The sequence below is a fragment of the Pleurodeles waltl genome, chromosome 8, assembly GCF_031143425.1.
Source record: "Pleurodeles waltl isolate 20211129_DDA chromosome 8, aPleWal1.hap1.20221129, whole genome shotgun sequence".
Lineage (NCBI taxonomy): Eukaryota > Metazoa > Chordata > Amphibia > Caudata > Salamandridae > Pleurodeles > Pleurodeles waltl.
The window spans coordinates 226210061-226237324 of NC_090447.1; positions in this window are offsets into that span (position 1 = coordinate 226210061).

The window sequence follows — 27264 nt, forward strand, 5'->3', positions numbered from 1 at the left end:
ACCCACCCATTTATCCATCTATCCACACATATAGTCACCCTTTTACTCATCCACCCTTTCACTCATACATCCATGCATTCACTCACTCACCCACCCTTTCACGTTATTTATGAGTCTTTGTTTGATGAGTTACAAAAAGAAGAGACCCATCAAGCACTCCTTCCCACATTTAGATGATGCTTGTCTGCCTTGGGGTTAGAAATGCATAGTAGTATGGCTCACAAACTCTTGTATATACCCAAAGGGGAACAGAGAATATGAATGTGTGCCAAGACTTAGGCCTGTTTTAAGGATTGCAGTCTGCTTGGTCCAGGATGGCCAACAAAACATCTGCCTCCTTTATAGATTTACGCTATTGCCTTTGCCAAGATTAAGACAGAGTAAAGTGGGGATGGCAGGATTTTGTGTAGTGAACAGTAGTAGTGTAAATTAGCATTCAACCATGGTTAACTGCAGTAAGGTCCACTGGATCACACACCTCTTCAAAAAGTTAGATACTCTGTATTACACTCACCCCTGCACAATAGCAGGTTGTACAGGAAATGTGAGCAAGAACAAAAGATGTGCTGAATTAATGTGCCTTTGCAAGACATGTCCAACACATTTGAACTGTAAAACAGTGTGCCCATGGGTAATGTGTGTCTGCTGGCACTCTGTCATTTGAGTGGCATACTCAAAAACAGCCCAAACATATTGTCGAGCTAAACAGTGCTGTTGAATAATAAGTATTGTCATGCAGTGTTGTGAATCACCGTGCTGTGCTGCACTGCATGACAGGGTAATTGTGGAAATGTGCTGTATATGAAATATTGTTGTGTATAGCTGATTTTCCCCTTGTTCTGAAAGGTGAAAGGTTGCTTGTTTTGCATGTAAGATGCTTTTTGTGTACGAGGGGCTACATTCAAGCAATTTAGATTCCTGATATGCATGTGTGGCTGAATGCAGCACACACTGATAGAGAAAATAAAGGGAATATTTACATTTATTATTCCTTGATAGACCTCTCCTGGAAAGGCACAACTTTATTGAGCTTTCCCCGGTGTACCCCGTAATTTCAGAATGCATGAAAAACCCTGGAAGTTGCCTGGGAACACCCATGCAACACCCATAGAATGCCTTTGAGGGCAGAGTAAGGCAGTCCTGTGATTTATGCAGTGTTGCATTCTGATTTGTGTCACCACTATGGGCCACACAAGGTGGCCTTGTGAGCCTTCATAGATCTCTCTTAGAAATTGAGTTTGTAATGCACTGCCTTGAGTGGTGCAAGAGCAACCCTAAGTTGCTTACAAGTATGCCCCTAAGTGTCACATACACAAAAGAAAAAAAACAACCTCCCTGCTTCAGCACAGAGGCACAGCCATCTTTCACTCTGTCATGCCAAGTGGGATCACCCAATTCCAGGAACTGTGTGGTCCTGAGAGGCATGATCCAGCAGGAGGCATAATTCTATTGCAGATCCAGCCATTCTCCCAGTTGAGCAGTTCAGAACCCATGCATTGCCCCTGTTGAGCATCTCCAAACCCAGGCAACAATGATGTAACATCAGAAACATGCAGGACACACCTAAGAAATTATGCAATCGTTGTGGCTGTCTGTATACTAGAAAGTTAGTTTTACTTTCTCTTATAGTTTGTCAGTTTCTGCTGGGTGTTGGAGGTATTTTGGAGAGTGTCCGTGCTTTTGAACAAAAGTTGGTCTTGTTGGTGTCTGATGGACCACTAAATAGGGTTATAGGATGAACTTTTCTTTTCCCTCTTCTTTTTCTTCTTGGTAGAGTGGAAGAACATAATTTTCTTGATCACTCTCTTTGTTTTTAACCCTGACCTAGAACCTTATTAATGGTACACTTATTGACGGTAGGGTCTAGAGCAAATTTTAATACAGTTTCTCCAGCTCTTCACTTTTCCTCGTAGTTCTGATTCTAATCCTACGTCTAACCACAACACGTACCAACAAAATCTCTGGCAAAGAGCCCCCTAGAGAGGCCCGTCGGACATTGCAGGGCCAGCCCGACAAGGAGCAGGCCCTGTGATGAAGCATGACACCCATTGGGTGTGTGAGGGCTCTGACTTCTACTTGTAGTAGTGCCTTCCTGACCTGTGGTTATTTCTTTGGAATAGTATACTTTAATATTTAGATGTCTGTTCTCCCCTGGTCTTGTGAGAATTTTATAATTTTTCTGTCTTTCAATATTGTATTGTATAAATATTTGTCTTTGTATTTTGGATGGATGCTTTGCAAAGGCAGGACTGCAATACCTGGTTTACAACACTGAAAGGTTTTGCAGGCATATACCTGTCCTTGTAGCTGTATGTGAAATCAAAAGCCTAAACATAAAATCATGCAGGACAGTGTGAGCAGGGTAGACATCAAACTCACTTCATTTGGACTATGATAGATACTGAAAATGTTGCTGTGATAGCACTAAGGCCCTCATTCTGACCTTGGCGGGCGGCGGAGGCCGCCCGCCAAAGTCCCGCCGTCAGGTTACCGTTCCGCGGTCGAAAGACCGCGGCGGTAATTCTGACATTCCCGCTGGGCTGGCGGGCGGCCGCCTTCAGGCCGCCCGCCAGCCCAGCGGGAAAGAGGCTTCCACGATGAAGCCGGCTCGGAATCGAGCCGGCGGAGTGGAAGCTGTGCGACGGGTGCAGTTGCACCCGTCGCGTATTTCACTGTCTGCGCAGCAGACAGTGAAATACATTTAGGGGCCCTCTTACGGGGGCCCCTGCAGTGCCCATGCCAGTGGCATGGGCACTGCAGGGGCCCCCAGGGGCCCCGCGACCCCCCCTACCGCCATCCGGTTCCCGGCGGGCGGACCGCCGGGAACTGGATGGCGGTAGGGGGGGTCGGAATCCCCTCGGCGGCGCAGCTAGCTGCGCCGCCTTGGAGGATTCCAATGGGCGGCGGTACACTGGCGGGAGACCGCCAGTGTTGCCGGTCCGACCGCGGCTTTACCGCCGCGGTCGGAATGCCCATTGGAGCACCGCCGGCCTGTCGGCGGTGCTCCCGCAGTCCTCCAACCCGGCGGTCATGGACCGCCAGGGTTGGAATGACCACCTAAGTTACTCAAAATCATGGATTTGATCCATTACAGAAAATAAAAAAAACATGGCAACATGTATTACTGTAAGTATGTTACACTACAGAGTGAAAAAAGATCTCAAACTAACCCAAGGTATGGCTTTTGTAATCCATCCTCAGGGCTACTTGAACCTCCCTCAACGTAGGCAATATCATCACTATGTGAAATGGAGTGACAAAGGAACATTTACACATATGCTCAAGAGGCTGAGAGGTTGTAGGCCTGCTACTCTAGGTAACCATGTTGTTGTCTGAATCAATCAAGAATGACTGACTGATACAGATTGTGAGTGTGGATATGCATGTGACAGAGTGTTGGTGATATTGTTTGGTAGACCTTAACTGTATGTCAGCCTCTGAGATCTCTGTGCAATGTGTATTTTTAAGCACTTTCTGCTATTGCAATTGCTCTAAAATCTGATGGGAGGTCAGTAGGCATCATTTAATTGATTCTGTCTACTTAGCATTGTGTTGACTGCTGGACAAACACACTAGTATACACATGGATTGACACTGTAATACCAAACACATTCCCTTTATATCTCTTATGTCCATTTTCTAGGAGGGATTCATACAATGTGAGGTATATCATAATGCTGCTGCACTGTGAAAAAGTTCACATGCAGGAATTCACATACTGGTGGGCTACATTAGACTGGCTAGCACCAAAGTAGTCAGCCTGCATCATGATGCAAAGTTTCCTGCATTATATGCCACAAAGTTCTTGTACAGATGAGTAGTCCAGTATTCATAGCAACACTATTGAGTTGCATTGTCTTATTTAAAATGTGTGCAGACTAATGCAGCCTTGGAAAAATGAGTGTACTGCAATATGGATAAGTAAAAGTTATGTTTTTGATACAATTGTATACCAGAAGCCATATGTCAGGTTGCAGTCCATTTTCCTGAGGCTAAATTGATGAAATGTACGCCAGTAATGTTTTGTAGAAGATAAACCATTACCCTCATCTGTATTTTGGCTACCTGACACTGAGTAAGTAAAGCAACACACAAGGATGAAGGGCGGAGTGCAGAAACATTTCAGCCACTTACACCCAGTCACAGACCTGGGTTAAATCCATCATTCTTTTTCTCACCATGCCACCCCAGTTTGGACCCAGACATATGCAAATCACTCTTGGCCCTGCACCCCATAGGAACAGTCCAGCCCAAACTGCCAAACGGGGCCCTCCATGGACCAGAAAAAAGCATCCTGGGACCAGTTTCAGGGTATTACTCTAAATCAGTCCTGTTATCCAGTGGTGCAGTGAGTACGGGTACAACGTCTGGTCATATCCTTCCCACCTAGGGTGACAAAAGCGAAAAGAACAGAAAATGGATGGAATACTGAACAATTCAAACATTCACCTCTGCTTGTAGGAGACTGAGTCTCTCCTACGCCAGTTGGCAGCTGTCGGCCCAATCCTTCTGACTCTTGCAGCAACTTACCAGAACATGAAGAGTAAAAGGGATTTCTGGCAGCCTAGCGCATGGACTCTGAGATTCTCCCGGGGAAAACAATGGTGGGACAAGTCTTACCCCCTAGCAATGAGTCTCTTACACTCACCAGCAAGAAAGGAGATGCAGGACAGTTTTCAATACATTTATTGAGAAGACTGCAATCTACAGTAAATATATGAGCTACAATGATTAGGATAATGACAGGAGACAAAATCAGGATGTTGAGAAGTAGCGATGTGAATACAAACAATGCCAACATTTTGCAAGAAACATGAATATTTAAATCCCTCCCGAAAGTGTACTTTCTACCCTAAAGAGGGCAAGGTGTGATAAACATAATCTGCCCAAGCCATATCCATGAGAACCGCCCCAACTCCTGTTACCTTAGAACAAGGTCGGCCTCCAGTCTCCAAATTAGGCGGTGTAGAGTCACAAAAGCACAGGTCTCCTGCAAAGAGACATGCAGTGTGGATTGAATATCCTGGGTGGAATCTGCTCTAACTACCTTGGTCTCACAGAGTGTTTTTAAAAGGCCCATGTTATTGTCGGTGCAGACATCCTGACGTTGGTATGTACCCAGACATTAGCTTGTGTGCACAAGCTTGGATTGGCAATACCAAAACAAAAATGCCGGCTATGTTTAAATTCTGTTCTTGTCTACTGTGAAACATTGCGACATGATGACAATCCAAGACATACATTACTGATAATGACACTTTCACGGAATGGTAACTGATTATAAAATAAAATAAAATAAAAAAATATCTTATAAAATGCAAGAACTGCAAGTGCAGCAAAAATGAATAAGAATGACAACATGTTGAGGAAATAATAACATGAGGACATAATTGCACACATTCAAAAGACTGAAAAAACCCTGTTTATTCATGCACTCAAACGGATGAGTCAAGGCTGAATATGGAATGTCATATTGTTAAGTTATTTTAAGAGCAAAATGCAAATGCAGTTTTACTTTCACATTAATAATAGCATTGACAAATAAAAAAAGTATGTTGCATAGGACTCACATTTTTTTCAAGCTAACCCTGTTTCCCACACTCCCTTTCCCAAATGACTGTGTGCAAGCCATGATAAAGGAGCTTGGGATCAGCAAACCACCAGGTAAAATAATTTAAATCAATTACTGTTCATAGTAAGATTTAATGAGAACTATTTGCAGCAGATATTCCTTTTCTGCATGGTCCCCACAGATTGTTTGCATTTTCCATGGCCTTTTTGTTCCTTGACTTAGAACTCTGTTGCTCTTTACCGCTGCTAAGCAGGAGTAAAGTGTCTGTACTCCCCTTTAAACATAGTACATTTGACATACCTCTGTTTGACATATTTCACTTGCCCACAAGTCACTAGTTTAGGGTGTGAAAAATACATTCAGTGTAAGGAAGTTTTTAGTGACCGCAAAGTAGAGGGCAACTCATTTCCTTGGCCACATATCTAATTGGTATTGTTTGCAGTAATGCAGGCAGGAACTGGTGAAAAGATAGACATTGCTATCTCTGGATGGTTGCCCCTGGGAACATTTACCCGATTGACTTCAGGAGGAGCCAGGATTCTCCCTCCCCCACCCGCTAGTACTAGCCAAAAATGTGACACCCAAAGGCACCCTCCTTAGAACATTTTTAGATCTGGGGAAGATTAGAAGACAATCAAAGAGGACCCTGCTTTCTGTAACCTGAGAAGAGTTCTGAAAGACTGGACCTGTTCTCTCCTATACCCAGGAGAAAGAAGCGGACTCCAAAGGTAAGTGGGCTGACCTGTGTGGATACATGATATCAGAAGCTGAAGAACTACTTTTTTTCCAGGATGCCCAGTTGACCAGTCACAATTGGATCTACACTGGCCCTTGCAAAATGATTTTGCTGAACTAAATCCAAAAATTCTTAGAACCCACTAGAAGCTTGACATCCTTAGGTGAAAAGCTGAGGAAAAAGGGGACTACCATTGGAATATTTTAGGATTCACAAAAATTCTGACTTCCAGTGGTCAGAGGACAGGCACCAACTACCAAACCTGATTCGGTGAAGGTGTAACTTTGCTATGCTGAAGAAACAGATTTGTCCCACTTGGAATTTCTCTGCAGCAGCAAATCCATTTCAGCGGACCCTCAGAGATTAGGGCCCATATTTATACTTTTTGACGCTAAACTGCGCTAACGCAGTTTAGCGTCAAAAAGTTTTGCGCCGGCTAACGCCATTCTGAAGCGCCATGCGGGCGCCGTATTTATTGAATGGCGTTAGCCGGCGCAAGCAGACCGGCGCTGCCTGGTGTGCGCGAGAAAAACCACGTACACCAGGCAGCGCCGGCGTAGGGGGAAAATGGCGCATGGGCGTCTTAAAATGGGGCAAGTCAGGTTACGTCGAAAAAATCGTCGTAACCCGACTTGCGCCATTTATTTTCGACGCCCATCCCCCATCAACATGACTCCTATCATTGTAAAGATAGGAGTCATGCCCCCTTGCCCAATGGCCATGCCCAGGGGACTTCTGTCCCCTGGGCATGGTCATTGGGCATAGTGGCATGTAGGGGGGCACAAATCAGGCCCCCCTATGCCAAAAAAAATCATTAAAAAAAAATAAAAAAATACTTACCTGAATGTCCCTGGGGTGGGTCCCTCCAGCCTTGGGTGTCCTCCTGGGGTGGGCAAGGGTGGCAGGGGGGGTCCCTGGGGGCAGGGGAGGGCACTCTGGGCTCATTTTGAGCCCACTTGTCCCTTAACGCCATGCCTGACCCAGGCGTTAAAAAGCGGCGCAAATGCGCCGTTTTTAGCCATGCCCACTCCCGGGCGTCTCTTTTGCCCGGGAGTATAAATACCACGTAAAGGCCTGGGAGTCATTTTTTAGACGGGAACGCCTCCCTTGCATATCATTAACGCAAGGAAGGGGTTCACGCTAAAAAATGACGCACATTCCGGGAACTTTGGCGCTATTCGCCTCTAACGCCATAGTATAAATATGGCGTTAGTTGGCGTTAGTTTAGCGTCGAATTTGCGTCGAAAAAAACGACGCAAATTCGGCGCAAACGGAGTATAAATACGGCCCTAGGTATTTGATGGCAAGAAGCCCTCTTCAGAAACAGCTTCTGCTTTGTCCCACTGGTGAAGTCTAAGCTGCATTTAGAGACTATGCCCCAGGTAAAAATCTCACTTGGGTGAAGGCACTGAAAGTATCCTACACACGCAACCATGGCCCTGGGTGTGAAATTGTATTTTTCCTGCTCAGAGGTTTGCTTGCCAAAAGCAACAGCTTAAGCAGGACCTTGCTTGATGCCTATCTGACTTTGGAGAGACCTCCCCAGATACAGCCTGCTGCTTTGCACCACAGAGAGATTATGAATTCCATTTTGCAGAATAAGGGGCATATTTACAAGCAGCTTGCACCATCATTGCATCATTAATTGGAAAGCTGTGGCCTTGCATGAAGTACAACATATTTACAAATACGACACATTTAGGCCAATGCATCAGGTTTTGCTTGCCTGCATCGGAAAATACCTGTGCCAGAACAGGCTGCACCACACACATTTTAAAATATGTAAGGTAGATGTTCCCCTGCAAATACTAGTGTAAAACTGACGCAGTGATATTTACGGGTTTTTGAGTGGTCGGCAAGTAGCACACAGATCATGAAGTGTGTCAAAATTTCAACACATCAGCAACCTAAGCATAAAAAATAATCCATTGGTTCTGGTACATAAACAGAACACACACAAAGTGCATTGGCAAGCTCAACTATGCCATGGAGGTGCTCATTCTTAAGCTTGGAGTAGCGCGAAAACCATGACCACCACCACATAGGCAGCACAGGAGAAGGGAGCGTGCCTACCATCAGAGGATTTCCCTCATTGGCCTCAGAGAGAATGAGGTTATCACCTATTATAGACTCAGGAAGGAGCCCACCATACACCTGCCGACCCAGATTGCACCAAGGCTGCAGCCAACAAATGACAGGTCCACCAATAGCCCTCTGCCGGTCAAGTTGGTGGCAGCCCTCCACATGCTGGCATCTGGTTCATTACATGCCACAGGAGCCAGAGTGGCAGGAATATCCCAGCCATCTATCTCTGCATTTCCCTGGATGCAATTATCAGCCTCACACGACAGTACATCCTGTTCCCTAAGACTCTAAGCAAGGCTTTTATGAAATTGCTGGCTCTCCACATGTCGTGGGGGCTAAGGACTGTACACATGTGCAAATGGTCACCCTGCTGTAACATCACATCTGTATGAGATTTGAATCACACATACTCAATCAGTGCACATGCCATCTTGGGATCTTCAAAATGTACTGGCAATATATGCAGGGAGTGGACATGATGCATACATCTTCCGACACTTCATCATAAATGACCATTTCCAGAATTAGCAATATGGGAATGGCCTACTTGTTTGTAAGCAAAACTGAAGTGCATTACAGATAAATTAACAGTCAGAAATGTATGACATCTCTTTGTCTGTTGCTCAACTTATAGATGTATGTCTGATGGGTGTGCCTCATACATGCACCATGCATCATGGTACACATGTAATGCAAACCTAAAGTCAAACAGATTAAGACACGCAAAGTCACTTTCTGTTGCTTTGAATTGTGTAAAGGTACAGAGCAATGCAACACTTCACAAAATGCAGTGCAGCATCACTGTGTGCAAAGGAGGGGTTCTATAGCTGTTCTGTGGGTGTCTCCATTCAACTCCCATGATTTCATGAGGCATGTCATGTAGCTCACACAAGATTAACTATAAAATCTGACAAATCAATAGTGTTCCTTCGGTGATTTGTAACAAGGAAACTAAAATGCAGTCAGCCAAGTCACTGACACTTCCTATGCGTGCTGAAGCTAGTAGCCAACATACAGAGATAGTCATGGCTCTTAAAGTACATCATGTACATGAAGTTGCCACCATGCACAAAGACAATCCTTTATGCCATGCAGGCACCCAAGGACTGTGGTGCAAGTGTCTGTGTCTGTGCTAGGCAGCATTTAGTTCCATATTTATAGAGAATCGGCATGCAGCAGTGCAGCAAGTCTTCTTGCTGCACTGTCCTACACCAATGTGAAAGGGCAGGAATGCAACGTTTTATGAAATATGCCACATTCTTCTCCTTTCTCCTTGCACTGACATACAATTGGCTGCCTAGTGCCAATGTGTACACCCTTGCACCATGCTGCAAAGGTGGCTGAGTTGCAAGATGATAGTTTATGTGCATGAAAGGAAACATACTCACACGAAAACATTACCCTGAGGTACATTATTCTTGCTATGTGTGCTGCACAATGCAGCACACATGGGATGATGAAAAAACAAGCAAAAAGGAAAGTAATTCTCCTTGTTACGCCTGCTTTGGATAAGTGGAAAGTTTTGGCACTGCTTAAGTTTTATGTGTTTAAGCAAATCGCGAGCTAGGAAAAAAGCCATTTGTGGTGCATCTAAACACCAACACGGAACACCTCTGTGTTGCATAGTGAGGCAACAAAGCAATTTGCACTCCTTTGTCTGTTAGGGTATGCGTGGCCTCATAGAGATGGATGAGAGGCTTGCGCTGTCAGAGCCTCTTATAAACATGCCCCATTGTGTGTCAGTGTAGGGGGAGAGGTCAGGGATCTGATGTATGGCCAAAACAATGCACTACTGCCCTTGATGTGCAACTCTGCACATTACCTCCTATCCAGTGTCATGTGCACATAGTGGGATCAATTCACTGCAATGTTTAGACGTTGTTGTGCCACATTGACATGCGCTTACTAATCTGTCAATGGCAATAGTCCTTGATGGTTACTGTGCTTTAAGTGTAATTTCACTCTGTGTGGATAGATGGAACCACATCAACCTCATTGGGTAATAAATCATCAATTAAATGATGTTGCATAACAGATAACCCAATTATGAGTACAAAGTCAACTCCAGAGAAAAGTCTGAGGTGTGTGTCCCCTCAATCAGCTCATGGTATCAGTCACAGATCACAACGCTCAGTGGTGTTTAAAAAACATACTGTGGACATCAGCAAGTGTGCTACACATGGCAGTATACTTTTATGTTGACCAATATTTTAAAAGCAACACAGGAAAAAGTATGTAAAGCTCATGTGTGGCATGCCATGCTAATGTAGGACCCATACAAGGGTAAATGTCAATCCTGAATAACTTGTGACACCAACAGTAATTGGCATTTTATGTATACATGCACAGAAAGCCAGAGGGCCACATTGACAGATGTAACCAATGTGATGGTTCACCTGTTCTGTGTAGTACGTAGCCCAAAAGAAAGCATATGAATTTAGTGCTGTGAAATGCATAAAGTCCAACACAATGCTGGCAAACATGTCATACATCAGTCATCAACATAGAATAATATCTAACCTCGACAACCCACAACAGTATATTCAGGATACCAATTTCAACATTCTTTTGGACAGGAATGTTGAATAAACTCATTCGATAGAAGTAAACAATCCCCTTCACATAAGAGGCATATTTACATATATGTGAGAAATAAAAGTATGGTTCTACTATTTTCTAATACCCAGTTGCATGTAAAAACATCACTGTGTCCACATGAAAATGGCCCACATTGCAATATATTGCAATATAGATGTGCAAATCAAAATGCACCATTACAACTTCTCTGCAAAAAACAAAAGCTTGAGCCCTACAATGAACAGCATAACAATCCATGTGGCATGTGTGAACTGTACCACATGTATGCTCCTAAATCACAAGGACAAGTAAGTGTGCTCTGAACCACATGTGCCAAAGTCATGTAGGCCAACAATGACATCTGTGGTTTACCATGGACCTATTTATATGTGAGTGTAATACATGTTGGCTATTTGACTACCTACCTAGGGAGGACCAACAAGCCAACTATTTGATCATCAATCTATCACTTCAGACATGTAGTGAGTGCACATAACATGGAGTAGTCAGGAACATCTCCAAATAGCCATCAGAGAAAACTACTGGATCACCATGAAAGTCAGGATGAAGATCTGTACAATTTACCAGGCCATGCACAGCACTTGCTAAGACACAGAGAAATTGAAGAGACATGTGTAAACCTATGGCTGACTGTATACGTAACGTAACTGTAATAATTGTGTATGATTATTTGAGTACACAGAATGCACCTGGACAGGAATGTAGCTGTAACAGAGATCATAAACAATGACAGTTGTCATTTCATTTTCACTTTGAGGTGACCAAGGATATGGTCTCCAGCCATTGGTATGAACCCAATACCACATCCCCAGATTGATCCGGAGAAAGAAAGCAATAATGCACTGATCAAGACATGCAACATTGTAGAGAGGACCTTTGGTGTGTTCAAGTCCCACTTCCGGTGTTTGGACATGTCAGTGGAGGAGATTGCTCCTACTCTTTCACTCTTGTCTGCAAGAAATTACTTGTCTGTGCTATCCTTCACAATATCTGTGACAGGACAAATGTTCTGTAGGATGAGGACCATCAAAATCAAGCCCCAATAGAGGATGAGGTGATGATGATGCTGAAATCCAGAATACAGTGCCTTTTTCATGAAGCACACGTACTGTGATGCAGCATGTCCATACATAATTGCAAGGTTCAACATGCAAATTAATATTTGAATCCTTTATTTTTCTTTACGCTTTGTGTTGTCCTGTAGCAATCCCGGAACATTAGGATACCCCAGTGTCTCATGTACCGACACAAATTCCATATTGGGAAGGTTCTGCATCCATAGCAATGGCCATTTAAATTGTGCGTCCGGATCATATAGTTCATAATTTGGTGCGCCTAATCCACCTTGTGAGGTTGGTGTGTAAGTGGAAGTGAGGGCTACTTGGCTGCAACCTCCTTTGCATATTAGATAGCCAATAGGCTGTTCAGAATTTTAAAGAAAGATTGGGGGATGATTAGTGGGAGAGCTGTGAAGTAATATAATAATCTGGGGAGCACTATCATCTTCGCAATAGCTACCCTGCCCAATGGTGACAATGGCAACGAATTCCAGAACGCTAATGAGCCTTTTATCGACCTGATCGAGCATCCTAAATTGTCTTCCCTCAAATCAGCTAGGTTATGGTATACATGAATACCAAGGTATTTGAATGTAGAGTAACACCAAGGTATTCCATGTACACTGGGGTTAGGTCGCAGGTGCTCTGGGATCAGTGTCATTGGGAATACACATGATTTCGACCAGTTCACCTGTAGTCCTCATATGACTCCTAAGTGCTCCAGTAATTGTAATAGGCCTGGAAGCTAAGCTGTACACTTACATAGGTATATTAGCGCATCTTCTGCATAGAGGGATACTATCTGGTTCCTGTCTCCGTCAGGGATACCCCATTATCGTGCCCGTAGTCTGAGCTGAGCTGCAAGAGGTTCTATAGCTATAGCGCATGGAAGCGATGATAGGGGGCATCTTTGCCTAGTACCTCAGCCTATGGGAAAGTTATCTCAAATGATCCTTCCCGTTTTGACCCTAGCCATAGGACTGGAGTACAGGGTATCAATCGAGCTCATATACACAGGGCCGACACCATTGTACAGTGGCCACTAGGGACAATGATCTGATAGGGATTTAGCCAAATAGGCTGCCTCCCTGAAAGCACTAACCAGTTCTACAGAACTAAGCAGTAAGTCAATTGGGTGTGTAACCTGTGTACCAGGGAATAGAAGGAATATTCCCTGTCTAGAGGGTGGGTAAGTTGCCCCACATCACCTCTCGGATATCCACTTCTGAAGTGCCTTAGTGGTTGAGCGGTCTACCATCTAGTATACCCTCCAACAATCCATACCGACCATTGGCGTCCACCGTATGGTGATCCACCACATATGGGACCACTGGTGCCACCCAGATCAGTACTCCTCTAGCGTATGATGTTGTGGTTGTGCCATATTATTGCCTGTGCCATTTATTGTCCAGAGCATGCTGCTCCATCGCCATGAGTTGTGTCTCTTGTAATTTTGCTATATGTATTTTGTATCTCTTCAAGTTGTTATAGCTTCTAATGCATTTAGTGAGAGTAGCCATGTCTCTCACATTTCAGGTAGTATGTTGTAAGCGTCAATGCTCATGTGACTTGAGTGCTGTAGTAAGGTATACAGATGAGGCTTTGCCTATCTTGTGTTGATTCCCTCCTCCTTGCTGTAAGTGTGATAATGTCATGTGGCATTTGCTAACATAGGAACAACAAATTAAATGCGAACTTGCCAGGTAACGCCTAGCACATAGAATGTATGCACAACAGGTGCAACATCCTGTCTCTATGGAAACCCATAGGGTGTGGTGGGGGCTTGGGTGAAAGGGGAAGGGGTGGTGTGGGCCTACGTCCCTTTCTTCCATCATGGCTATATAGTTAATTGTAGTGCCTATGGTTCAGCGGGTAGACCCCTTGAGGAACAGCAAGCAAGCCAATGTTTAGTCACTGTTGGCGGGAGAGTACGTCCTCCATATCAGCCCCTCGTGCAGTTTCCTTGCTTTACATGCAATGTCTTATCCAGGGGGCCTGGAAGTCAGCGGTTCAGATCTTGCGAGCACAATTGGGCCCACAAGGCGATCAGCACTACAGGTCGTCCGCCACCCACAGGATGAGCTCAGGGCCAAAAGCCAACGCGGACGTGCTGGAGTGGCCCTGTGATGAGTTTGAGCCAGTGTACGTATCCTCCCGAAGAGGAGTATATTGGCTGAAGGAGAACTGGTTAGCTTCCTTTAAGGCTTGGCTCGCAGCTGCCTGCTCTCTGGATGGATGTGCTGCATTTCTGGGCTTTTTTCTTGCGCCGTGGTTGGGGCATGATCCATTCATTAATTTTGGTTGCATCTGTCAGTGGGGGAAACAGTCCTTTAGCATGCACCCAAATCCATGTGTCTTCCGTGGAAGCAAAGACGCGTGTCCTCTCCCCATCCACTACCCGGAGACTTGCTGGGAACAATTGTGAGTAATTAATGTTGCATTCCTGTAAGAGCTGTTTAATCTTCATGAAGGAGGCCCGCTTCTGCTGTACCTCCATGGTATAATCAGGGGATGCAGTGATGGTGGTGTTATTGAATCACCAAGGGCCTTGCGATCTGAACCCCTGGAGAATCTGGTCCCAAGCGTGAAAGTTGAGGAACCACACAATCAGGGGATGGGTTGGAGCCCCCGGTCATGGCGGTCTGCCCAGGATTCGGTTGGCACGCTCAACCACCAAGTAGGGCGGCATTTGGTTCGCCATCACCTTGACCTTCAGCCATTGTTCTAGAAATTCTTTCACATTGGTTAGTTCTGCTTGTTCCGGGAACCCTACAAAGCGAATGTTGTTCCTCCTTGTCCTGCCCTCCGCATCCTCCGCTCTACGTTTCAGTGTTGACTCTTCTGTTTCCAGACTATGCAGTTGACTGTGCATTGCAACAATTTCAGGTCGAGCCGTTGCAATTGAGGTTTCATTGGCTGATACCCTGTTTGCTAGTTTGCATTGCCCCGGTCTCAGGAGATTCACCTCAAGTACCAGCGAGTCTATCTTGCCTTCCAGGGTTGTTTTAGTATCCAATATTGCTTGTAATAGTTTGTCGAACTGAGAGGATTGGGACCGTAATGTCTCACTCAGTTGCTGGAGGGATGCTGCTTGATCACCAGTTGCGGGTTTAGAAATTAGCATCTCGTCTGGAGCAGTTGTTGGCGGTCGCACCTGTTTTGGTTTGACCATCATGGTGGGTAACTGTGCTACCAGTTACGTCTTCGCCCGCGTGTATATGTCTTCAGCAGGCTTCATCCCCAACTTGTACCATCCAACCTCACCTGTTTGCACTTGTGGTTCTATACCCCAAGTGGTGAGCACTAGCGCCAGTGTTGGGATAGAGTTTGAAAGTATTTTGCTTCTGCACCTCACCCTATGTGGACAATACTTCTAGAAGGTGAGCAGCGCATGCCTCACGGGCTTACCGGCGGTAATCTGTGCAAGTCAACTACTTCAATTCTCGGTGGTTACCGCTTTGCGTGTCTGTGTTTTCATTGCACTGTGTCTCCTTCTTGGGAGATTCACCGGCACTGGTCTATCCTCATCGAAAGGGTCGCAGTTCCATAGTAATGTGTCGGCATCGACCCGCCACTGGTCCAGTATGACGCTCGTGCAATGTACTTTTATAGTTCAGTTTGTGCCCCTTTGAGTAGGGTGGTTAGTTTTCGTCCGTAAGGCACCCCGCAGCATTGCTTTGGTGGCATCTGCCTACCGCACTCAAGTTTGCCATGCCTCCAGCATCCCTGTCCAGGCATCCAGAGCCATTGTGCTCCGCGCTCTGCTCCAGCTGGCTGCTGTCTTTGACTCACCCTGCTGCCACTTTTCACTGGGCTGCACGGCCTGCATGGCTTGGGTGGCTCCCTCAGCTGCACCTCTCTGCACCCCTCTGGGCCTCTGTGGCCCCACCCTGGGAGCTTACCGCCCTCGGGCCCAGGTCGCCGGCCGCAGCGCTCTACCTCTGCAGGCCACTCCACTCTGCCAGGTCGCACAGCCTCTCGCGCACAGCTCCGGCTGTTTTTCAATGTGTGTGCACACCGATCTGCTTCACGATCCTTCAGGATCCACTGCAAACCCCTTCAGAGGCACCAGGAGGGTTCAGGTGAAATATAATTGAGGATTATTTAAGGGCCGAGAGCGGAGAGCACTATAGAGCGTCTGCTCTGCTCGCCATCTTGACCACTTCCGTCATGCTATAGTACATAAAGGACATATATCTCATGCATTGCACACCAATGCAATGAGGAACAAAGGCATATAAAAATAAAATATGAGCAGATGACATTGCACAGTCAGTAAACATTGGACATTGACATAGGTAGGTAATATGCAAACATCTAAACACTTGAAGAATACTGAGATCTAAACAGTGGGATTGCACTTAGATCAAAAGTCATATAAAACTCTATGTGCATACACACAAACTCATTGCACATGATTATGTGGAGGAATTTTGACATGAACTTTGAAGAGTTGGGTACCTCTGACCTTAGTACACAAGTGCACAGTAGAGCTGCTCACAAATCTCTTATCTACGCAAAGGAGAAATATAAGTTGAGTGAGTGTGTCCCATCACATTTGCCTGTGTCAAGGAATGCAGTCTCCTTGAACCAGGAGGCACACACAAAACCCTACCCTCAAAGTCTATATAATGTTACTTATGTTGACAATAGTAAGGTACAGCTGATGTGTGAATGGAAGCATCTTGTTGATTGGACATCACAAGTACAATAGACTAATTAGACATGTCTTACTTCAGGGGTGACTGATGGATGGCTCAACTATTCTACAGGTCTGATGGTGTGTGACACACTAACCCCAGATCTACATCATGTTTCATGATATACGTGACCATGACAACACCGTATGTGGCACACGTGGCCCTGGCCAAGTCATTCACAACCAAAATATTGTAATGTGTAACTCTCTGCACATGCAGAGAATATCTATGCTGCTACAGAGTGTTCAGCGAGAAACCCTCTGCCACAGTCCAAAGTGATTGTAGTACTAAATAGTGTGTAATGACTGAGTGTGTATCCTGTACTTTATAGTGTATGTTGCCAGCACAACTATATAATTCACGGGATAGCTCACATGTCATCTTGTGAGTGTAAACAGAGGGATATATGATGTGCACAGCCACACAGTGCAGCCAAGATAGTCTCTCTGTGCCACATTGATGCTTTCACGCACACAGCACGATAAGTACAGTATGTTACCTAACACTTATAAATATTGATTCCTGAGCTGTGCTGGTGTTGGATTGGCTACCTAGGCCCAATGCAGGCATACATGTCCCAATGAGGCAAAGATGCAACTGTTAATGCAGGAATGGATGTGATAGTGATGCTTTGTCTTAATGTAACCAATGATGTGAGTCTTAGTGCGCCATCTGTGTGTGTTGCTGAAAATAAGACACAAAGAAAAACAAAGTAAAATAGGATGTAAAGGTCTAACTACATGGACTATCACTCCTGTTGAGGTAGTATACACTGATGCGTTCCAGGTTGGAGTGGTGTCATTTGTCAGCAAATGCACGTAAGACAACTGTTGTGAATGGTTAGCCACATTACATGTTCAAGGAACCCCTCTCTGGTTCCGAATATTGTAATACAGGGAAATGTGAAACATGTTGGCACTTGGGGTTCACCACACTTTTTTGGCCCATTCAAGCTGGCCTCATAATGATCATACTATAGGCAAACAGATTTAGCTAACACTTTTTCAGAGGTGTAATGTGGATGTGCCACACATATTGTTCCAGACACAAAGCGCTGACAGCAGATGTGTCTTACCACAATATTATATAGTGAGCGTTGGTTTTTTAGTCTGGTCAATGATGTCTGGCCTACAATAGCAAGTGTCATATTGGCCTACCATCATACCTTTCACATCTATCCAATCTGTGAGCTGGATGCCACATACACTATTGAGTGTCTCAAGCATAGTGAGTGTGTATTGTGTCCATAACGAATCCTATGGCAGGAATGCAAATAGATAGCATGAATTTACACTTTTTGCATATTCATGTATAAGATTGTGTGTTTCATTTGCACAGTACTGCAAAATATTTGAATGAGAAGATGCCTACTCCGCAGCTGCCTATTTTCATACTACAAAGTGTAAGACAAAAAAACAAATTTAAGTGTCTCATCACAATATGTATGTAATTTTCACATTAATAAATTATCATTCATAATGTCAGCACCATAATTGTACTGACTCACACTTTTAACATAGACATGCTACACATCCCAAATCTCAAGCCTGTCAGGTAAGAAAAGATGAGCAAAGAAATTGAGCCTTGTTGTGTTTACCTATATTGCACAATTCCTTACACCTCATCACACACAACAGGCTAGTTGCATGGGTCAAATCCCATGCATTGTCTATTTCTGCAACACATTAATTGATGGCACACATCAATGTTAATACATCAAAAGCAATGCATTGTGTATTGGCATGTGTTGAGTGTTAATCACACATTGGCTGTTTCTCTACAGATGCATTATAAAAAAATGACACATTTGTAGAACACAGGTAGGACACACCCAGGAAAGTATACAATGGCTCTGCCATGCTACAAACTAGGAAGTTACTTTTTGTCTGTGCTGACTGCAGGAGGTGTTTTGTGCTTTGCCTTGGTGGTTTTGGATAATATTGGTCTTGTCAGTGTCTGTGCTGTCCCTGTTGTGTGCCAAATTTGTGAACTGAGTGTTGTATTTTTCAGTAGTATTATTTTTGACACTGTATTATCAGTCTATTTAGGGGTTGTGTAGGTTTGGATGGGGTAATATTAAGTTTTAGTTTAAATGCTGGTAAGGGGGATAGTGTAGGTAGGGAAAAGTCGCAGGGAGGGCAGAGCTAATAGTCTGTTGGAGGAAGAATTTAGTTGTCTGCTTTGCCAGCTGGCACAAGATGTACCAAACATGGTAGCTACGAGGGGTTAGGGTCAGCCAAGGCTACCCCACAACGGAGTGCAAGGAATGTTGGTAAAAATTGCACTGGCATATGAGCCAGGTGATTGGTGTCAATCACAGTGTACACGAGCTGAAGCACCAATTGGCTGATGTTGTGACCCATGAAGCTGATCTACTCGATCAACTTGGAATGGAAGTAGGTGGTATCATTAGTAAGTACATATTTAACATCTGCTTGTAGCTGTGTATCTTTTGTGGACTCATGGAACTGATTTATCAACAGGAAGGGGCAAATACTTTGAGGAGTAGTATGACATGATACAGGCTACGTCTGGCAAATGGTAACACCATACTCTAGGGGGCTGTTCACAGTGGCCTAACAATAGCCCCTGCAGACCATGCAGTGCACAGGGGGCCCAGAGGTCCCTTAGGCCCCCTCCAGCACCAGCAGGGAGTATTGGCCCCTGCACAGAGAGCTCATGACTGGTTCTAGAACCTGGGAGCCACCTGCCATGTATGCTGCAGGGGGGCCCACTCATGTTTCATTACGCCACTAAATTCACATGCATGTATGTGTATACATGATCCCAATTCATAAACAAGGCTGTACAGAGCAGGAATGTTTAATGTTGAAATACCGTGCACTTGTAACATATATAGAACAAATCACCTATCATGTTGAATGTCTAATTTATGTTGCATTGTTCATCACATGTATAGAGTTGTGTATGACCCCGCCAAATTAACAAGTGTGGTCTGTCAAAATTTGACTATTTTAATAGCCATCAATGCCATACACCCATGCACCACATAGCAAAAAAAGGATGTTTTATGGATATCCGCACTCTGTGCACCAATGACATGCTTAGTTTGCCACTGTCCTTAAACACTTCAATATAGCATATATCTGTCCATAATTAAACCATGTCAACTTTGCCACATGCTACATGTCCAATAGGATAGAACACCTGAAATTTGTGAAGTCATTGTACTGTGCTTCATAGGTACAAAGTGTACATCTTCAATATTCTCAGATAAATGAGAAATGCTTTTGTCTTGTAGATAGTCATGTACCATGAACACAGGCCAAGGTGGAGGTCCTCAGGGATCCCAATGCAACCAGAGAGTGTCAACTGAATGTTTTTTATTTAGCTCTGTAAGGATTGTGTGTGAGTTTTGATATTAGTAGCACTTGAATAGTAATACTTGTTGAGAGTTTAGTAAGGCTTGAGATGTCTTACTTGTTTGTTTGCCCTCTTATTGTCTTAATCTGATCTTTCATTTGACTGAATGCAGTTAACCAAAACCATCACTCCTTTTTCTGTTTTAGCTAAGAAGAAGTTGTCCTGGAATATTTTGTATTTATATTATACTGACCACTTTTAAAGCCATGGGAATGTTTGTTTAGGATATTTTTGTATGAATATTATACTTAATGTTGTATGCGTAATGGTATGCCTGAAGTAGAATACAGCTGGCAAAAATGTAAAAACATTGTCAGATATGGACCTATTTGGTTTGATTATCACAGGGTCTCAATTCAACCACTATATACATAAGATGACAAAGAACATTGCAAATTATATAAATTGCATAGGTTCAGCAGATAGTATTGATCATTTGTTTTGTATTCTTCTAGGACTGACAGAAAAGTATGTTGGAGTAACTCATCCACTAAGTTCTAAATCAGGCCCTGTGTACTCCCAAGTTGAAGGTTGTAGTGGGTAATGCCCTTTCTGGTTCAATTAGGATCAGTAATAAAAGGGGTCCTGAAGAAAGCTGATGAAATATCCATGTGCAATTAGGCTGAAACATGTTGATTTTTTAATGTGAAGCACATGTAATTAATTCCTACCACATCACACTGTTTTTAACATTACTCTATCTCACTTATAATAAACCATGGACTGAACTGGGTACAGGGGTAATTGTAACTCACTTTTACTTTCACTGCACTTTTTCGCAGATCCCTATGGGTCTCTATAACCAGTTGTGACTGTCACTCCTGATTGGATGTAAATAAGACCCAATGATGATGCTATCAGTTATTAGTACAATGGAAGCAACCAAATACAGCTGGTACAAAATAGATGGTGAGGATCCTGCAGACAAATTCTGAGTAACCCTCTTGAAATGAATGGAGAGGTTTCACTCCTGCTGATGTTGAAAAGGGGTCTGTAGGGATGATTTACTTTGTTTCACCACTCAGGCCACAATTATCATACAGTATGGCAACTGTAATCCAGCCTCATGATGACCTGAGGGTCTTGTGCACTACAAAGACTTTCCTTTGAAGTTTCCAACTTCTAAGGCAGAAATTATTATAAGTAGAGGACCTAAAACCCCAGACTTTTGGAACACTTTTGGATCAAGAGGAACCTGTGCCAAGGAGAAAAGCTGGGAAGAGGAGTAGTGCCCCTTTGCTGTATGTGCTGTGCTGGGTTGGCCTGCAGTTGCTGCTTCTGCCTTTGAGATGACAAGGACTGGACTTTGCTGTGTATCCTTATATGAAGTGTTTTCCTCAGACTTGGACTGAGCTTGCCTCCTGTTAAGAAGACTCAGGGACATAAAAGTCTTCATCCGAGTCCTGGGCTCTCTTGCTGAGTCCTCTGACTTGCCAAGTGGTGCTACATCCAGTCCCTGAGCCCTTAGAGTCTGAGCTGGTAATCTGCAGATCCACGGACCGTGTTTGATGCAGCACCTGCGTCCCGTCTAGAGAATCACCACAGAGCCTGTTATCAACTTGAACCCTTCACAAAGCGCATCCGAAATGTCCATGCACACACCTTGAGTGTCAAAACTTCAACATCACTGCCGGACTCCAGGCTGCCTGCCCATAAATCAACGCATCTCTTCCCTGCAAGGAAATAATTGCTTACACTTTGAGGAAAGAATCAACGCTTGGCCTCAATTGTGAGTAGGTATTCTAAGCATTGCTTGCTTTTCTGACGCACCCTCTCTCCTGCAGCTTTATTTTTGACATGTACCTAGGTACTGTGTGATAAAACAATGCACCCAAGACTCTTTTTACATTAAAATTGATATCTCTTTTTGTGTATGTTAGATTCTTGCTGTGTTGGTCTTGTTTGATTTCGATAAATATTGGCTATCGTTCTAAACTGGTATGGAGTCCTTTTTGGTGTTTTCACTGTGTTACTGTATGTGTTTGTGCAAATACTTTACACATTGCATCTGAGATAAGCCTGACTAGATACCAAGGGGGTGAGCAGGGGTTATGCGAGATGTGAATCTCCCTTACCTTGACCGGAGAGAGGGTCCCAACTTGGACAGGGTGAAAAGTGACTTCCACCTAGAGACCCCATTTCTAACATTGGCCATAAAATATACCCTGTTGCATGGTGCATAACCAGCACAAGGGTGTCCCTATGTGGACCACATGTTTATTTTCATGTGTACGCCACATCATGGTTCCAAACTAGTCTTTGGTTTACTATTTTGTATAGTTCTATGTATATTTGTTGATACACTGCCGTTTCATTTACCTACACTGCCAGCACTTGAGTATGTTTGCATTGCCACATTAGGGGAAGTATATGTTTTTGAAGGAACATTGTTCATTTCTCTTTCACTAAATTTGTGTCTGGCTAGACATACCACATATGATGTTTAGAAAATGTGAACCTATTATTGCTGACAACATGTACTAGTTAAGCTTTGGCTAATACATATTTCATTCATCTCCACCAGACAACATGACAGCAGAAGAGGAAAAGGCACATATCAATAGGCTGTAGTCCAACGGCCACCTCAGCCACTTTGCAAGTGCTTAGAAGTGGGTGGGGAGAATCTATGAGGAAGGGAAGGAGGCTAGTACCTGGAAGTCATACAGGCAGGGGCAACATGGATCGTCCAAGGCAACACCGCCACAGAATGTGGGCGAGCACCGTAGTGGAGTCCCAGGGGTAGTTTTTGGTGCATCAACTGCATTACTGGGTCAGGCAACACATACCATGGCTAATACCCCTAGAGTGAGCTTAATGTTTGAGACACAAGCCCTGAAGGACCTACAGGGACTTAAGCATAGGATGGTTGTAATGGAGGGGGAACTCTCTAGTCTGTCGGCCATGATGCAGACCTTGCAACAGAGAGTGGACAGAATCAGTGGCCAAATTTAATTCTCCCTTAAGCTTTTCCATTTCCCTTGTTGTGTATTGGTTGTTCATATAGTCTAGTCTTTTAGCATAGGTTAGAATAGGTTTTAGCATAAGTATAGGTTAGGTTAGTATTAGTTAGCTAAACACTTTATTAGTGAGTAGTTTTTAGGTGTGTATATGGTTCGGTAATTTTTTAGTGGGTGGGGTTGATGTATGGTGTGTGTTTTATGAAAAATGTGTAGAATAGTTCAGGTTACGTTTAGGTAGGGTAAGGTGGTGTTTAGGATAGTCAGGTTAGGTGAGTTAAGGCTTAGGTTAAATAGTGTTACGTAGTTTAGGCTAGTTAATATTAGTTAGTGATATTTAAGATTTGCATATATTAAAAATGTGTCTACATTCACAGATGCCTAGGTATTTACTGCGTTAGAGTTGTCATGATGGCTAACATTGATTTGAGTGCACGATATAGGATGTGTCAGTATTGACTAGACGTGTACATTAGTGAGAGATCTATGGCAAGAATCTGTCAAAATTGCAATGAAGTCACTTAGAGAATATTCAACATTCTTTTGGCACTGTAAGTCGTCCTGTTTGTGTGACTGAACACACAGCCCAACATAGATAGTCACCTGCTGTACCACTGTGTGTAAGTTGATATCCATGTACTGGAGGGCCTGATCTGTCATCCCATGGTAGACAATCATGCCTGTGTTGGTACACACACTGGTGACTGGCACTTACGTACTCACCCTTGCAGCATTGTACTAGTACGTCATTGTGGTTTGTAGGTTTGTATCCAAAACAGTAGCCCCCATCTGACTAGAAAAGCAGTCATCCTTGGCATTGAGTACTTTGTAAGTGTGGTACTTCCTGCACGGGAATTAGTGCAACTACTTGCCAAGTTAGAATACACAATTGTCTGACATTTCTTCTCAGCCTTGGAATGTGTATCTTGTTTCCAATTTGTTTCATCTGGCTCCTCTATATTGTTATGTATTTACATAGTACAATTGATGTCATGTGTGGTTACGCTCACAATCAATGCATGTGAGGGCTCTCATAGCCAAAGGCACATATTTTCCCTATGTATTCCACAGTGCCTTGATACATCATTTTTCATTTGACACAGAACCATAAATTCCTAGGCCCATATTTATACTTTTTAACTCAAATCAGTGCTAGAGCAGATTAGTGTCAAAAAGAATACCTCCGTCCAACGCCATTCCAAGGCACCAACCAGGCGCCTTATTTATGGAATTACGTTAGCCGCCGCAGCGGCCTGGTTAGCGTCAAACTGAATGATGGTAACCAGGCAGCGGAGGCGAAAGGAAGACTGATGTTTGTGCGACAAACAATGGTGCAAGTCAGGTTAGAGTCAAAAATATTGGCTTTCACCTGACTTGCGCCATTTTTTGATGCACACCCCCCATGGAAATGACTCCTGTCTTAGCAAAGACAGGAGTCATGACCCCCTGCCCAACGGCCATGCCCAGGGGACTTCTGTCCCTTGGGCATGGCCATTGGGCACAGTGGCATGTAGGGGGGCCAAGTTAGGCCCCCCATGCCACTTAAAAAATATATATATATTTACTTACCTGCACTCACCATGGATGGGTAACCCCTATCCATGGGTGTCCTTCAGGGGTGGGCGAAGGTGGCAGGGGGTGTCCCTGGGTGCAGGGAAGGGCACCTGTGGACTGCTTCCATGGTCACCAACCATGGAAATGAGCCCAGAGGTCTCTTAATGCCTGCCCTGACTCAGGCGTTAAAAAACGGTGCAAATCCAGCTGGGCGCCATGTTTTAAGGCCCGAATCCTCCTGTGCATCATTTTGACGCCCGAGGATAAATAAGGCACACATGCATTAGAGTAATTTTTTGCCCGGGAACTCCTACCATGCATGTCATCAGCACAAAGTAGGTTTTCACATACAAAAAATGACTCGAATTTCATATCTTTGGCCAGAGTATAAATTTGGACTTAAGTTTGCGCCGAATTTGAGAAAAGAAAGATGCAAATCTGGCGCAAACAGAGTATAAATATGGGCCTTAGTAGTTGCAGTTCACGCTTAATGACATCCAAGGGGTAGTACTGAGCTTCTACATCCTTGATTGGCATAGATATGATTCTATACTGAAGGAGTCTGGCCATTATTATGAGCATATTGTCAGTGCATGCATTATGATAGTGCTCTTGGGATATCTTCAATGTAAGCATTGAGGCTGACATATGTGCATGATAATATTTTTATGAGAACTGAATTAAATATATGTGGATGTGTGAGTATGTGTTAGTGCTCAACTGCATAACTGGGCCATAATGTGTGCATTCCTGCAAATGAGTTATTAGTTGGCCTAATTCACTGTGTGTCACTCAAGGTACCAATGGTTATTGTCATGCCATGACATTCAATAGTTCAACGAGATTAGTCACATGATGCCATGGCAGACGCGGTCCACAATGCTTTACCTTATCACACAAGAGAATGTGATAGGGACTGCAGTGCAATTCCATTTAAATTGAACCCTTTTGGGTCTGCACATCCACCAGGGTCTAGTTAGTCCTATCTGCAAGAGACATAAAGCACACAGGTTCAAGCTAGTGCATTTATTTTCATGTGTGCTGATTCCCAGTAGCAGTTCTTACAGCAATAAACCCCAACATTGTTTGCAAGCCAAAGAATCTCCAGACAGAGTCCAGGAGAGATACACTTCATGTGAGATGTGGAGGAGAGGAGTCTTCTAGTGAGGATGTTACAGTTGCCTTTCAGGAAATTAGGCCTCATTGACAGTCACAAATGGATAAGATAAAGAGGAGGGCACACAAAAAGGAGACAGTACCAGGTCACAAGAGTGATGGCATGTTAATGAACACAGGTCCAAAGGGAAGCTGGCCAAGAGCCACAGTAAACGGATACTGGCTAGTTCTCCTCTGTAAATTGGTAAAGTTAATTTCTTCCTCCTCTGATGTGTGTTGTGCCTTCCCTGAGGGTGATGGTGTTTGTGCAGGAAGCATCTGAGGCACACACACAACAGGGGATGAAGATGTGGATCCCCTGTCCCCAGCAGCATTTGCCTGTGCAAATAAGGAATGCAGCACACCGCTGAGAAGGGTCTGCTGGCTTGTCAACAAAGCAACAATCTTGCATTGAATGGAACCTGTTTTGCAATATGGGAGTCCTGCTTCTGCTCCACAGATTCAAGGATGGTGCTTATAGTCCCCAGCTGGATGACAACCTCACTGTTGTCACAACAGCAGTGCTGTTGTTGTTGCTTCTGCCTCATAACGTCAGCAATGTCAGGCACGGACTGCTCCAATCTCTGGAGCAGAGGGTAGGTGCCTCTTATTGCTTCAAAGGTGCCCCTATTGGGACTGAGGCACTTACAGTCTCCCTGTAGGGTGTCCACAATGGACTCCATCCCTGCCTGCACTTCATCTACTATATGTCAGTGGACTCCTACTACTTTGCGTTGAAAGACAACTTGGGTTCCAGAACTGGCATTGCGCTGGCAGATGGGGTAGCTCCTGTTGAAGGTGGTTTATATGGAGACCCATCAATACTGTCAGTCCATCCCACAACCAGAGAAGGTGTTACAATGCATTCCAGGACTTGCTTAATAGTGTCCTCACCTAGGTGAAGGATGTCATTGGCAGCTGCTTGGTCATCCAGGACAGGCACCTGATCTGGAGGAGTAGTTTCTCTCTCTTCAATAAAATTGAAATATGTCATTGGTGATCTGTGCTAGACAGTGAAATGAGTAATCTGGCTGACATACAGTATTTATCCTCATTCACTTTCAGGTCAACATCGATGTGTAGAACTTACATGACTTGTAGGTAATGAGAACAAGTGACACTGTGGTTTTCTTTCAGATGGCAGTCTCTGTACATTGTTCTCACACCACTATGTCTCAAGGGGGATTGTTTGTGTCATACCACAGATTACAACACAGTTACGCAGCCTGTCACTGTGGGTGCATTGAGGTCTGGACTTCCGAAGTGCTGTGGAGAAGTTGGAGCGTGCAACACAGGCCTGTGCCAGGCAGTTCGTGGCAGGGCAGGGCTCAGCAAGGACACAAGGACACGAGCGAGCCCGAGAGCGGAGATTGGAGCTGTAATTCTCAATAGCGGGGGCAGGACGACCGGTCCCACAACAGCAGCAGCAGCAGTAGCTGGAGGCAGCAAGCAGGAAAGAAGTCAA